Here is a 15,613-nt window from a genome sequence, read left to right on the forward strand (position 1 = left end):
GCCAGAAGATAATGTACAAGACCCTCATAAACAAAAAAGTATGCAGAAAACACCCTGGTTTCGCAAAGAACAAGCTGATGTAATGTCAAACTATCTTCCCCTTAGAAATGTACTAACTTAGGATATAAAAGCTACAGTAAAAAATAAAGCATTGCCAGACCCTGCCAGACTCTGCTGACCCCCCATCTGGTCACATTCTCTCTCTCTCTCTCTCTCTCTCTCTCTCTCTCCCTCCCTCCGTCACAGACTTGGCCCTATCAAGTCTGGTCTCACGTGTCTTCTCTCACTGACGCCGTTCATCCCGAGGGTACCCCCTGGATCCTGCCGAGGCTAGACCTCGGCAGTAAAGCGTCTGCCTGCAACGCAGGAGACACAAGTTCGTTCCCTGTGTCGGGAAGATCCCCTGGAGAAGGAAATGGCAACCCACTCCAGTGCTCTTGCCTGGAAAATTCCATGGACAGAGGAGCCTGGTAGGCTACAGTCCATGGGGTTGCAAAGAGTCAGACACGACTAAGCAACTTCACTTTCTTCATTTCTTTCTATGGCTTCTTTCATGCTACAATAGCAGACCTGAGTGTCTGCCATAGGCTCACATGGCCTATAAAGCCTAAAATATTTACTATCCAGTTCTTCAATATATAACCCCCAACCCTTGACGTAGAGCAACCAGAACTCTCATACATTGCTCCTGGGAGTGTAAATTGGTACAACCACTCTGAAAACTATTTGGTTTATCTACTAAAACTGAACAAATATATACACTACAAACCCCTACAGTCCGTGGGGTCGCAGTATCAAACCCAACTTAGCAACTAAACAACAACAATGAATAATTTCCTGTGGCTGCTGTAACAAATGATCATAGCTTTGTTGGCTTAAAACAAAATAAACTTATCCTCTCATAGCTCTGAAAGCTCAGAGTATTAAAACTTTCTTCTGAATTACATTGTCATTACAATTAGTATCAGCATACAATTGAACAAAACAGTATAAACATAATAAAATTTATGTAAATATGAAGCATAAGAAAAATTGTATTTGCATCATATTTCTTAGTGAGATGAATGTAGCTTTTATTTTATGAATTCACGCTTTTACCCACAGTAACAGTTGCTCTGGGCTTCCCTAGTAGCAAAGTCGGTAATAGTTGCTCTACAAAATCAATCCCTTTCCTATATTTATTTATTTTTAAATATAAATTCTGAAAAAGCTTGTTTACATAAGTAATTAGGAATATCATTTTGCTATGGCAACAGCATGTAATTCTTTGATCTCCAGACTTATTTGCCAAAAATCCTGTAGTGACCTATTACTAAAAATTACTTCTAATTATCTATCAATTAACAGCTAAATTAGGTCCTCCTACTTTGTTGAAAGAAAGAACTGCAAACCAACTAAATTAGAAAAAGATTTGTGGTCAAGTGATTTGGGTCATTCACTTTCTCAAGATCATCAAGTTACCGTCTAAGCACCATAGCAAGATCAGGAATGGATTAAAAGTATGCAAAGGCAACGAATTATATTGTACTACAGTCCATAGGGTCGCAAAGAGTCAGACACGACAGAAGTGACTGAACATGCACACATAGTTATCAAAATATTTTTTAAATTAATGATAAAACATTAAATATGTTTCAGTGTCAATGTATTGAATAAAAGGTAAGGTGGCAAGTCAAATAACTCAATTTTATAGTAGTGAGCAAAAATATTTCTACATACCACAAAATGAATGATATCTGTGATTTGTGATAAAGGTACAGGCACTGTTAATATCATTTGATTTCTATTGATGACATTCTGGGTACTGCTAATATTCAAGTGGTTACAATCACTTTCATAATTGATAAAGATGAAATATTTTATTTATATGTTAAACAAATGTGATTTTCTTTCCACAATAGTTCACAGGACCACCAGAATTCTAGGGTTAAGAACTCCTGGTTTTATGGAAGGAAGGAGGTAGTGAGGAGGAGGAGATGAAGGAAGGAGAGGGGTGAAAATCGAGGACAGGAAGACAGGATGGAGGACAAAACAGAATGAAGAGGAGCAAAAAATAAATACAGCTACATCTCTGGACTCGGGATAAGCAAATACACTTGGAAATACTTCTACGGTGATTTTATACTAATGTTTTACAACAAGCATTTTCTTCAGCTCAGTTCTATCCACTTAGTCCCATAAAGGGTCAACCGATTGCATCACATCTAAGTCTAAATACAACCAGTATTTTCCATGATCTTCCAGGATGGTGAGTATAAATTTGATCCCCTCAGGGCCACACCCCAAATCTTGTGCCCTCGGTCCCCATCCCCTTCATTAGCAGGGAGTCCATATTTTCTCGGTATACCCCCTCTTCCGTTAGTCCCTCCCGGAGTCCTCAAAAGAGGGTGCTGCTCACCTGTCTTCTGAGTCGCCACTTGCTGCTCTCCGACCTCAGCCCAGGGTCCCCTCAGCCCAGGGTCCCTCAGCCCACGGTCGGGTGTCGGCTCGGTGCCATTCTCTGTCCACCGACCCTGGGACTCTTCACCACTGCTGACAGGAAAAAATAACCCCCTCGCGGGTTCCTCTTTTTCTCTACCCTACGCGGGCTTTCCCTTTTGTCCTTAGCCCGTCAGAGGGCACAGGGTGGGGTCCGAGTCAGGCGTGGGGTGGCAGCTCGCGGCAACGCCTGCAGGGCTCGGTGGGCTCTTCCTCACTCGCCGGGTTTCTTCCCCTCAGGGGGCTCCAATTAGAGGACCATCGTTCTTGCGCAGGCTTCCTCGGTTTCAGTTCCATGTTCTGGGCACCCCAGAAAGTCAAGCGGAGGCAGAACACGTGTTGGAAAGTCACCGCATGTTCGACCACCTCTGGAAAGTTCCCGCACTTTCAGTGACACGACGCACGACCGTTGTGGGCTGTGAGGAGACTCTGCGCTGCTCTCGCTGATGAGGAGTCACCGCGAGATATTCTGGGCTGTGAGGGGACTTCTGGCTCCGCCCAGTCAAAAAACCTGGTCCACCCACAAAGAAAGGCCACGGAGAGAAAACCCTAGGAGCAAAGCAGTACCAAATTCCACTCATCCCAGACCTCTCTCTCTTCTGAGCATCTTTTTGAGTTCTTTTTAGGTTGTGCTTTGAACGTCCCTAGCAGGAGATCCAAATAGGAAAATGACAACAGTACTCCTTTCTCAACCCCCAGTATTAAGTTTCTAAAACTTGAAGAATAGGATCGTTTTGTTCATTTATACAACAAGATATCTTACCAGTGCCTCCTATATGCACTGGGAATGTAATGATGTATAAAATATCCCAGCCTCTGAAAATCACAGAATTAAAAATCTCATTAAAGAGGTAAATAAACTGGAAATTATAATACAACAAATAAGTTACATGTCAGAGGAAGAGAAAGGATTTATAGGACTATACGACAAGGGCTTCTAACCCAGACTTGGGGAATCTCATAAAGCTTAGAGAAACTTCAAAGATAAAATATGAAAGATAATATAGAGGGGTTTTCCAAGCCAAGAGAGTGGGCAGAGTAAGTTTCAAGCATAAGCAACTGCATGTCATAAAGCCTATAGACAAGAAAAATCATAGATCCCTGGAGACAATAAAGGACATTCAGTATGCCTGACTGCTGGGGCAATGCAAGCAAGCCATTAAGAATATTGGCTCTGGAAGTCAATTATCTGAGTTCAAACCCCAGCTCTGCCACTTATCATCATGGAGAAGCAGGGTGACAAAGTAGAGAGAAGGCAGTTCATGAAGGACTTTGATAAGCCACATATAAAAAACAGAGAGCCTTTGGAAGCAGAGGGTTGATGTAATCAGATTTGTTTTATGAATACCTATCTCTTCCCAGACAAACAAAAACTAAGGGAATTCATCACCACTACACCTTCCTTACAAGAGTTGCTAAAGGAATTTCTTTAAGCTGAAATGAAAGGACACTAATCAGAAAACATGAAAGCTTAAAGTTAATAGGTAAAAGAAAGCATATAGTCAAATTTATTATACTCTAATACTGTAATAATGGTATAAATCACTTTGAACTGTAAAATAACTATAGGGAATGCTATTTGATATCCTATGATAAATAATAATGGGGAAAATATGAAAAAGAAAGTATGCATGTATAACTGAATTACTTTGCTGTACAGTAGAAATTAACACAACATTGTAAATCAACTATAATTCAATATAATAATTTTTTAAAGAGATTTTTTAAAATATCAATCTCTGCTTTGTGAAGATTTGAGTCAGGGAAAAGGGAGTTGAAAAATCCAAGGTCATCAAGAGTGAACCAATCAAAGTTCTTGTAGGTATGTTTTTATTCCTGCTAATAAAACTGTTAAGGCTGTTAACGTTAACATTCACCTCAGTTCAGTTCAGTTCAGTCACTCAGTCATGTCCTACTCTTTGCGACCCCGTGAACCGCAGCACACCAGGCCTACCTGTCCAACACCAGCTCCCGGAGCCTACCCAAACTCATGTTCACTGAGTCAGTGATACCATCCAACCATCTCATCCTTTGTTGTCCCCTTCTCCTCCTACCTTCAATCTTTCCCAGCATCAGGATCTTTTCCAATGAGTCAGCTCTTTGCATCAGGTAGCCAAAATATTGGAGTTCCAGCTTCAACATCAGTCCTTCCAATGAACACCCAGTACTGATCTCTTTTAGGATGAACTGGTTTGATCTCCTTGCTGTCCAAGAGACTCTTAAAGGTCTTCTCCAACACCACAGTTCAAAAGCATCAATTCTTCGGCACTCAGCTTTCTTTATAGTCCAACTCTCACATCCATACATGACTACTGGAAAAACCATAGCCTTGACTAGATGGACTTTTGTTGGCACAGTCTGTTTTTTAATATGCTATCTAGGTTGGACATAACTTTCCTTCCAAGGAGTAAGTGTCTTTTAATTTCATGGCTGCAGTCACCATCTGCAGTGACTTTGGATTCCAAAAAAATAAAGCCTCTCACTGTTTCCACTGTTTCCCCATCTATTTCCCATGAGGTGATGGGACCAGATGCCATGATCTTAGTTTTCTGAATGTTAAGCTTTAAGCCAACTTTTTCACTCTTCTCCTTCACTTTCATCAAGAGGCTGTTTAGTTCCTCTTCACTTTCTGCCATAAGGGTGGTATCATCTGCATATCTGAGGTTATTGATATTTCTCCTGGCAATCTTGATTCCAGCTTGTGCTTCATCCAGCCCAGCGTTTCTCATGATGTACTCTGCATGTAAGTTAAATAAGCAGGGTAACAATATACAGCCTTGACGTACTCCTTTTTCCTATCTGGAACCAGGCTGTTGTTCCATGTCCAGTTCTAGCTGTTGCTTCCTGACCTGCATACAGGTTTCTCAAGAGGCAGGTCAGGTGGTCTGGTATTCCCATCTCTTTAAGAATTTTCCACAATTTATTGTGATCCACACAGTCAAAGGCTTTGGCACAGTCAATAAAGCAGAAATAGATGTTTTCTGGAACTCTCTCTCTTTTTTTTTTTCCTGGAATTCTCTTGACATTCACCTCACGTCTGTGAATAATAGTGGTGTTGCTGTTCATTGTTGTTCAGTCACCCAGTTGTTTCCAACTCTTTGTAACCCCATGAACTGCAGCATGCCAGGCCTCCCTGTTGCTCACCATCTCCCAAAATTTGCCCAAGTTCATGTCCATTGCATCGGAGATGCCATCCAGCCTTCTCATTCTCTGGTGCCCCTCTCTCCTTCTGTCCTCAAACTTTCCCAACATCAGGGACTTTTCCAATGAGTCAACTGTTTGCATCAGATGACCAAAACACTGGACAGTTATCCCCTTCACAGATCACTGCCTTTTCGTGGTGAAGAAGCTTATGTCACTCAAGCTATGAGCCATGCCATGTAAGGCCACCCAAGATGGACAGGTTGTAGTAGAGAGTTCTGACAAAATGTGATCCACTTGTAGGAGGGAATGGCAAACCACCCCTGTATACTTGCCGTGAGAACCTCATAAGCTGTATAAATAATAGTGATATGTCCAAATAATTTCAGTGTAATTGAAATCATACTGCATGCTAAAATTACCATGCATGCTAAAAACTCTCCAGTTTGTTTTTGGTTGGTTTGGAATTTGGTTTATTTGGTAACAGATAATCTGAAATTTAAGAAAATATCCCTGATGGCTCCTCTATCCAAATAAGCCTTTCTCATTTTGTAACACCAGGTTGTCACTGACTCCCACATTCTTGATCTCACAGTTTCACAGAGACTGCATCACTTGGATGCTCAATCCAAAAAGTCCTTTGACATATTTTGTTTAGTCTGTTTGGTCTAGCTAAACAGGTATTTCTCAATCATCTCTCTAAAGTATGGAGTTATATAGGTCTTGTTTTGGCCCATAATAAGTTCATGCCAAAGCACATGCCCTTAATTCTTCTTATACCACCCCACTTCCCTGCTTCCTAATGGTCCAGAAAAATATGTCCTTGCTTTACTTCCTCTTAGCTTCCTTTGCCTCTCACAAGACTGTATCAGAGAAAGTTCAAATCTCATTCCACCATATATTTAACTTTCTGTTTTTGTTCCTGTCCCTCTTCCTAAATTGCCTCTTTTCCTCATTAGCCCCAAAAGGAATGACTCAAGATCACACATTCTCAAGTATGGAAGCAAATTCTCATTTACTAGAATTTCTCATAGGGGAAAAGGTTATAGTGTGTAACTATCCAAGTAATTAATCCATTGCCAGTTTTCCAGGCAGAATGAGCAGAAGGCAGTCAAAAGTATTAGATGCTATCTTTGACTATTCCATTAACTTCTCAGGCCTTGGGCAAGTCACACTGCCAAGATTCAAATCCTGTCCCTAGCACTTACTGTTTAACCTTGGGCAATTTAACTTAACTTCTTTGCACTTCATTTTCCCCATTTGTAATGTGGAGATGATCACAGTTTAATTTCATAGGGTTGTTGTGAGGATTAAATGAGCTGATACATGTCAGACACTGAACAGTTTCAGAAATAAAATAAGAACTCAATATATGTTAGCTACTACTTCGTTCAAGGCACTGGAAATATAAGAATGGGTGAGATAGAAAAGGTCCTTGCTCTCCTGCATTCTACGTCCTTATAGAAGAAAAAGATAATAAACAAGTAACTAAATGCAAATAATTACAAATTGTGATAACACTATAAGCAGGATGATGGAGTGGGGATGGAGACTTTCGATAACATGGTTATGGAAGGAAGAAAGATGAGAAAGAATCAATAATACAAGGAACTGGAGAAATAAACAGGAAATGCAAAGGCGTTGAGGTTGAAAAGAGCTTGGAGAGTTCTAGAGACAGCAGGAGGTGGAGGGGGAAGGCACACTGGCTGAACATTGGTGAGCTCCGTGGATAGTGGTAAAAGTCAAGATTTAGGTAAAGGCCAGATTCAGTAGAACAGTGTGGGCCCTGACAAAAAGCTGAATTTATGCTAAATGCTGTGGAATCCATTGGAGGGTTTTAATTAGGAAAATAATACCAGATCTATATTTTAAGAGGAAACTTTCTACATAGCTGTGGGATCCATAGCTCAAGAGCAACCTGCCTAGCTAAAAATCTTGGCACTGTCCAGGAACTTAATTAAAGGTCAGCAAAAGTCATCTCCAAAGTCCCTCCCAGCTCCAACAATCAGTGGTTCTTTGCTGAACTTGAAATGAAGAGACTTTTGATTTCTCAGCAGCATAATCTAAGTGCAGCTTCCTTATTCCTTTTTCTCTCTTTGCTGTTGACTGTGAATAGTTGAGTCATTTCAAATGTATGCTTTTAATTGTTTCTTGCCTCCAAATTCCCAAATGCTAATCAACAATTTTCCACTAATGAAGTGTCCAAAACTAAAAACAGCATCCCAGGTGCTATCTCACTAGGGCCAAACAGAAAGAGCCATTATCTCCCTGCTTTGTGACAAGAGGTCAGTGTCTTATTTTTCTCACAACATTATACAACAGACATGTATCTAATTTGCCATTTAGCATCACCCTTGGGCCTTCTATAGACATTACTATTTTCCAGGTGTTGCCCTCCCCATGAAAAATTTTCTTTCTGATTACTTTTCCCTAGGTCCTTTAACTTGAAATTTTTCCAAGTTGAGAGTCATTCTATTTGCCATATTGCTAATGTTTTATATAATTTCTTTTGCTTTCCTGGTGTTTGAAGCATATCCTCTTTTGGGGTCATCTGCAGATTTCATTAGCATGTTTGTGGACAGGATGTAGCTGGAAGGGAATTGTTGAGGGATCCATCTTCTGTCCCTTATTAATTAGGAACTGGTTCTAGAAATACAGAAGGAGCCCCATCATCAAAAGTAGAAATTGCCTCTGCTCTTTTCTTACACACACACCCATGCACACATGAATGCCCCTACTTGAAATTCTTCTCAGTTCTATGAATTTCCCTCTCTTAAAATAAAAACTCCTTGCCACGATATAGAACAAAACCTCTACATCAGGGTCCCTAACATAAGAAACATGGATGGCATAATGCCACTGGAATGGCACGAATGCCTACAGTTGTATTCACAACATATTCACATGATTATGTCCTTGAGTACATGTGCAGTTCTCTAGGGAAAAGGCCCATAGCTTTCATTAGAAATTCACAGGAGTGTGTAAATCCAAACAAGATTAAAAGCCACTCTTTTATATCATCTTTTGTCAAAAAGTGAACCAACAGTCAGCTGTATCAGAACCACAGGAGATGCTTGTTAAAATGCAGATTCTTGGGTCCTATTCCAGACGCACAGAATCAAAATAGGAATGTGCATTTTTAAAATAAAATGTAAATTATTTTTGAATAGAAAATGTATATTAATTGTATGAAATTTAAAAGATCAAAAGGGAAAAGTCTCTCCTATCCCTGTTTCCCAGCTATCAGTTTCTCTTCAGAGAGGCAACCACTGTTAACAGTTTCCTATCTCTTCTTCTGGAACCTGTCAAAAAAAAAAAAAAAACTCCCAAGAGATTTTTATGCATAAAAAATTTGAGAATCATTGAGCTATGAAAAAATTAATGTTTGAGTGCATTAAAGACTATCTTAATAAGACTTACTTTCTCTCCTGCCCATCTGAGAACCGGGTTATCCTGGAAAGCAACATCAAGCCAATCACATATAAGTAACTTTCAATCCCCATTCCCACTCAGTAAAGAAAACACCTTCAATGTTATGAATATTTTTTCTGTTTGACTGGAGGTTATTGCCCCTGGCTCCAACTCTTTGTGACCCAGGCTGGTACCCCACCACTGTATTACTTCATTCAGGTGTTGAATGAACTGATTAACTGACTAATCAGTTAAGCTTCTGACTGCCCAGATGCTGGAGAGTAATCATTCCCCTCAAAAGCTCTTGATCTTTTTAGGGGGATAAAACTCTCTCTACTGTGGGAAGGGACTTCTCTTATTAACTCTTAGAAATGCCTCTATCTGAGAAATGCTGTGCACACAATTAACTGTTTATTGTAGATATTAACAAATCCAGGCTCTTTTACCCCTGCTTTATCAGGAAGCTTCCTCTCCATGCCTCTGTCTGGGTTGGTGCAGGGCTTCAAGCCAAGTAAAGTGTGAGTTAGTGTTTTCAGATATGAAGCACTGTTGAATATATGTCCTAGAAAAGAGCAGATGTACTTCAAATGCCAGCCTCAAACTTCAGCCCCAGTCCATTCAATTTCACACTGAAAGGCTAACAAATTTATAAAGAGATGCTTAAAGTGTTACAAATAAGAGACAGGCAAGTTTTTGTTGTTGTTGTTGTTGTTGTTGTTTTATGGAAAAGCACTTCATGCCCATTAGCTTGGCCAGATTTGGAAAGTGAATGATACTAAGTGTAGGCTAAGATGTAGGAAAACAGAAAACTTCAGACACTACTGGTTAAGGGCAATCTGGTTGTACTGAGTAAAACTGAGTATATGTATACACTGTGACCCAACAGTTCCACAGTGGGTACATATCAGAGGAAACCCCCGCTGATCCAGAAGGCAATGGTAAGGATGTCACTAAAGATGGAGAAGCTTTATACAGTCAGCAAAAACAAGACCGGGAGCTGACTGTGGCTCAGATCATGAACTCCTTATTGGCAAATTCAGACTTAAACTGAAGAAAGTAGGGATAACCACTAGACCATTCAGGTATGAACTAAAATCATATCCCTTATGACTATACAGTGGAAGTGAGAAATAGATTTAAGGGATTAGATCTGATAGACAGAGAGCCTGATGAACTATGGATGGAGGATCGTGACGTTGTACAGGAGACAGGGATCAAGACCATCCCCATGGAAAAGAAATGCAAAAAGGCAAAATGGTTGTCTGTGGAAGCCTTACAAATAGCTGTGAAACAAAGAGAAGTGAAAAGCAAAGGAGAAAAGGAAAGATATTCCCATTTGAATGCAGAGTTCCAAAGAATAGCCAGGAGAGATAAGAAAGTCTTTCTCAGGGATCAGTGCAAAGAAATAGAGGGAAACAACAGAATGGGAAAGACTAGAGATCTCTTCAAGAAAATTAGAGATACCGAGGGAACAATTTATGCAAAAATGGGCTCAATAAAGGACAGAAATGGTAGGGACCTAACAGAAGCAGAAGATATTAAGAAGAGGTGGCAAGAATACACAGAAGAACTGTACAAAAAAGATCTTTACGACCCAGATAATCACAATGGTGTGATCACTCACCTAGAGCCAGACATCCTGGAATGTGAAGTCAAGTGGGCCTTAGAAAGCATCACTATGAACAAAGCTAGTGGATGTGATGGAATTCCAGTTGAGCTATTTCAAATCCTGAAAGATGACGCTGTGAAAGTGCTGCACTCAATATGCCAGCAAATTTGGAAAACTCAGCAGGGGCCACAGGACTGGAAAAGGTCAGGTTTCATTCCAATCCCTAAGAAAGGCAATCCCAAAGAATGCTCAAACTACCGCACAATTGCACTCATCTCACACACTAGTAAGGTAATGCTCAAAATTCTCCAAGTCAGGCTTCAGCAATTTGTGAACCGAGAACTTCCAGATTTTCAAGCTGGTTTTAGAAAAGGCAGAGGAACCAGAGATCAAATTGCCAATATCCGCTGGATCATGGAAAAAGCAAGAGAGTTCCAGAAAAACATCTATTTCTGCTTTATTAACTACGCCAAAGCTTTTGACTGTGTGGATCACAATAAACTGTGGAAAATTCTGAAGGAGATTGGAATACCAGACCACCTGACCTGCCTCTTGAGAAACCTGTATGCAGGTCAGGAAGCAACAGTTCAAACTGGACATGGAACAACAGACTGGTTCCAAATAGGAAAAGGAGTACGTCAAGGCTGTATATTGTCACCCTGCTTATTTAACTTATATGCAGAGTATATCATGAGAAACGCTGAGCTGGAAGAAGCACAACTTGGAATCAAGATTGCCAGGAGAAATATCAATAACCTCAGATATGCAGATGACACCACCCTTATGGCAGAAAGTGAAGAGAAACTAAAGAGCCTCCTCATGAAAGTGAAAAAGGAGAGTGAAAAAGTTGGCTTAAAGCTCAACATTCAGAAAACTAAGATCATGGCATCTGGTCCCATCACCTCATGGGAAATAGATGGGGAGACAGTGGACACAGTGTCAGACTTTATTTTGGGGGGCTCCAAAGTCACTGCAGATGGTGACTGCAGCCATGAAATTAAAAGACACTTACTCCTTGGAAGGAAAGTTATGTCCAACCTAGATAGCATATTAAAAAGCAGAGACATTACTTTGCCAACCAAGGTCCGTCTAGTCAAGTCTATGGTTTTTCCAGTGGTCATGTATGGATGTGAGAGTTGGACTGTGAAGAAAGCTGAGTGCCAAAAAATTGATGCTTTTGAACTGTGGTGTTGGAGAAGACTCTTGAGAGTCCCCTAGACTGCAAGGAGATCCAACCAGTCCATCCTGAAGGAGATAAGTCCTGGGTGTTCACTGAAAGGACTGATGCTGAAGCTGAAACTCCAATACTTTGGCCACCTCATACAAAGAGCTGACTCGTTGGAAAAGACCCTGATGCTGGGAGGGATTGTGGGCAGGAAAAGAAGGGGACGACAAAGGATGAGATGGCTGGATGGCATCACCGACTCGATGGGCATGAGTTTGAGTGAACTCCGGCTGTTGGTGATGAACAGGAAGGCTGGGCATGCTGCGATTCATGGGGTTGCAAAGAGTTGGACATGAACGACCGAACTGAACAAACTGATACTGGGTCTTCGTTGCTGCTCAAGGGCTTTCTCTAGTTGCAAAGAGCAGGAGTTACTCTCTAGTTGTGGTACACGGGCTTCTTACCACAGTGGCATCTCTTTTTGTGAAGCACGGGCTCTAGAGTGCTGGCTTAGTCATTGTGGCACACAGTTTTAGTTGCTCTGTTCATGGCATGTGGGGTCTTCCTGGAGCAGGGATTGAACCTATGTCTCCTGCATTGGCAGATGGATTCTCAATCACTGGATCACCAAGGAAGCTCCAAACAATATTTTATAGTTGTTTTAAGGACATATCAAATAAATTGGAATGGCTGCCTGAAGCAGGAGGAGATGGGGTTGGGATTAGGATATAGTGTTGTTGTTGTTGTTAAGTTGCTAAATTGTGTCCAGCTCTTTGCCAGCCCCATGGACTATAGCCACCTCGGCTCCTCAGTCCATGGGATTTCCCAGGCAAGAATACTGGAGTGCATTTTCATTTCCTTCTCCAGGTCATCTTCCCCACACATGGATTGAACTCAGTTCTCCTGCATTGGCAGGCAGATTCTTTACCACTGAGCCACCCGCGAACCTTCAGGATGGAGTAGAGGAGGACTATACAAAGCCCATGAACTGAGAAAGATGATTAACTCAATCCTCTGTGCCTGTGGTAAAACTAACAAATAATCAACAATAACAACAGAATACAGAGATGGGATGGAGGAGGAAATGGCAACCCACTCCAGTATTCTTGTCTGGGAAATCCCACAGACTGAGGAGTTCATGGGGTTGCAAAGAGTCAGACATGACTGAGCACACATGGACTTGGAGGTGGGGAGGAAAAAGGAAAAACATGTTTACAGTTAGTTTTAATAAGGGAAAACATGCTATAATGATGAATGAAAAGAAACAGAATACTATAGTTGTAGAAATATATGTGTGACTATGTAAGATGGTGTACGTAAATGGGCAAAAATATGACAGGTAGCTGTAGTAGAGTATTGTGTAAAATTGTGTGGTACAGTGGCAGTGCATCTGCCCTTGGTTGTATATATGGATTCTTGGCTACCAAGGTACTCAATCTCTCTGTAGTTTAGCTTCCTCATATAAAGTGGAAATAATAATAACACCTACTTCCAAAGGTTCTTCTGAGAATTAAATGAGTTACTTTATGCCCAATACATAGTAAGGGCTAACTGGTATTGTTTTCTTAACTTTTTAAGCTGTACTCTCTGAACTCAAACTGTGTATCCAACTGAGCACCACTACCCACCAGCAACAGGAATTTTGCAAAGTTACCCAATCAGAGCCTAAATTGTCTCATCTGTTGTGAGAATTAAAAGGGATAATGTACTTGGCACATGGTAAGCACTTGATAAATGTCAACAGATTACATTCTTAGGGATATTATTGTCATAGTTTTAAAAGAATTAGAAAAAAGAAGATACAAAATATATGTTTCATGTTCTTCCTAATATTTAAATTCTTCCACTTTCATTTCATTTCATTTTGGGTATAATCTGCCCAGGCTTTCCTCTTTGTCCTAGGTTATATACTTGCATGCACTTTGAACATGTCTTTCATAGGAATAACTAATTAATTAGATATGTAAGCAATTTCTGGTTCACATCTGTCACTCTCAGGGGAATCTAAATTCAGTGATGGCAAGGATTACTGAATATTAACAAGTATTTATTGAATGAATGAACAAGTAATGAAGTAAATAAAAGTATTTTAATACATATATTCTGAAATATCTTAATCATGAGATTAAAGACAAGTATCATTTCCTCCATCTCTCTGGGAACTGAGGAGTTGCCCACTTTGTAAGCGAAAAAGATGGTCAACATCCAGATTCTGGAGAACCGTTTTTGGCAGCTCTTACGTACTAGAATCACACTGCCTGAATCTGTCCCCAGGAATCATTTCAGCTACAGTAAAGCTTTGGAAACCCAATACTTTTCCAGAACCTCTTGTTCAGAAAAGGAAAAGTACTCAGTCTCTTTAGATTATCTTCACCTGGTGTACATTAGTCCGTACTCACTGATTCATGAAAGGATAAGGACCTTAAAACTGTCTTTCATTTCACAGATAAGGAAATGGGTCCAGAATTGTGAGTTGACTTTCCGAAGCCTAACACTTGTTAATATTAAAAAATATGCTTTTCAAAGAATTTTTATTACATTAGGGAAAATGTTCTTGGTATGTTAAGTAATAGAAGCAGGCTAAAATTGTATGCATAATATGTATTCAATTATAGATGTATGTGTTCTTCTCAGTTATCTATGTGGAAAATAAAAAAGGAAATGTGTCAAAATATTAACTATTTATCTCTGCTTGATGGGGTTATAGTTTATTTTTATGTAAGCTTTTCTGTATTAAAACTTTATTTTCAAAGAGAATGCTAATTGAATATTTTAGATAGCTTCTATTTTGGCACATGTCAGCCCTATGGAGTGAGGGAGCATCAGCCTAGAATTCAAATAAGTTTTACCAGTCATTTCACCCTATCTGTAAAATGGGTACAATTACATCTACTTCACAAGGCTGTGTGCATGTATGTGTTTGTGTGTGAAATAATAGATATGGAATCCCTTTGTAACTCTAAAGCTTGCTAAAGGTGTCAGGTGGTATTATAATGATGATAAAGTCCTGTGACCTAAAAGAGGTGGGAGAACCCTTACAATAACACGTACCTGTGTGCTGAGAGAGGAGGGAGATCTAAGTGTGAGGACAAAAGTGAGAATGTGGTTTTTTTGCCAACTTAAGAGAAACAATCACATGCCTGACACTTCCACTCTTTCCCTGACATTTCCGATAAATGCTTCAATGTTCCTTCTCTAGATTAAATGTTTCTTCAATCTCCTAAGCAGCCCATGCAAGAGGCAGCTTGTAGCACATAGGATCTATGTATTTTAAGGCAATGGGAGTTTTGCTTCACACTCCCTCCCTGCAGAGTGAGAAACGCAGCCGATGAGACCAGACTGTGAGCAGCAGCCCACTAAGGCCTAGGTAGTCACAGACAAGGAGGGGGCTGTTTCCACTCTGGATGATAAGAGTTTGTTATGAAAAGAAGGTAACTTTGAGTTTGGACCATATTGAGCTTCATCTTTTGCAAGTCTTTCTCAATCAATATCTTTGAAATTCGATGAAATATAATGTTTCACATATGATTTTTTTAAATTAGTCAGAGGTGCCAAAGGTAGTATGCCAAAGTATTGTTACTTTTATATTTTAAAAGGTAATACAGACTTGTGGTAAATTTACCCAAGAGAAATGATAACATATGTTCACACAAAAATTTGCATACAAACATTTGTAGCAGCTTTATTCACAACTGCCAAAAGCTGGAACTAATTCAATGTTTTTTAACTGGTAAATGGATAAACTGTGATACATCTATGTAATAGAATGTGGTTAGTCACTCAGTCCTTTCTGACTCTTTGCGACCCCA

Source organism: Muntiacus reevesi, chromosome 2 (assembly GCF_963930625.1).
Source record: "Muntiacus reevesi chromosome 2, mMunRee1.1, whole genome shotgun sequence".
Lineage (NCBI taxonomy): Eukaryota > Metazoa > Chordata > Mammalia > Artiodactyla > Cervidae > Muntiacus > Muntiacus reevesi.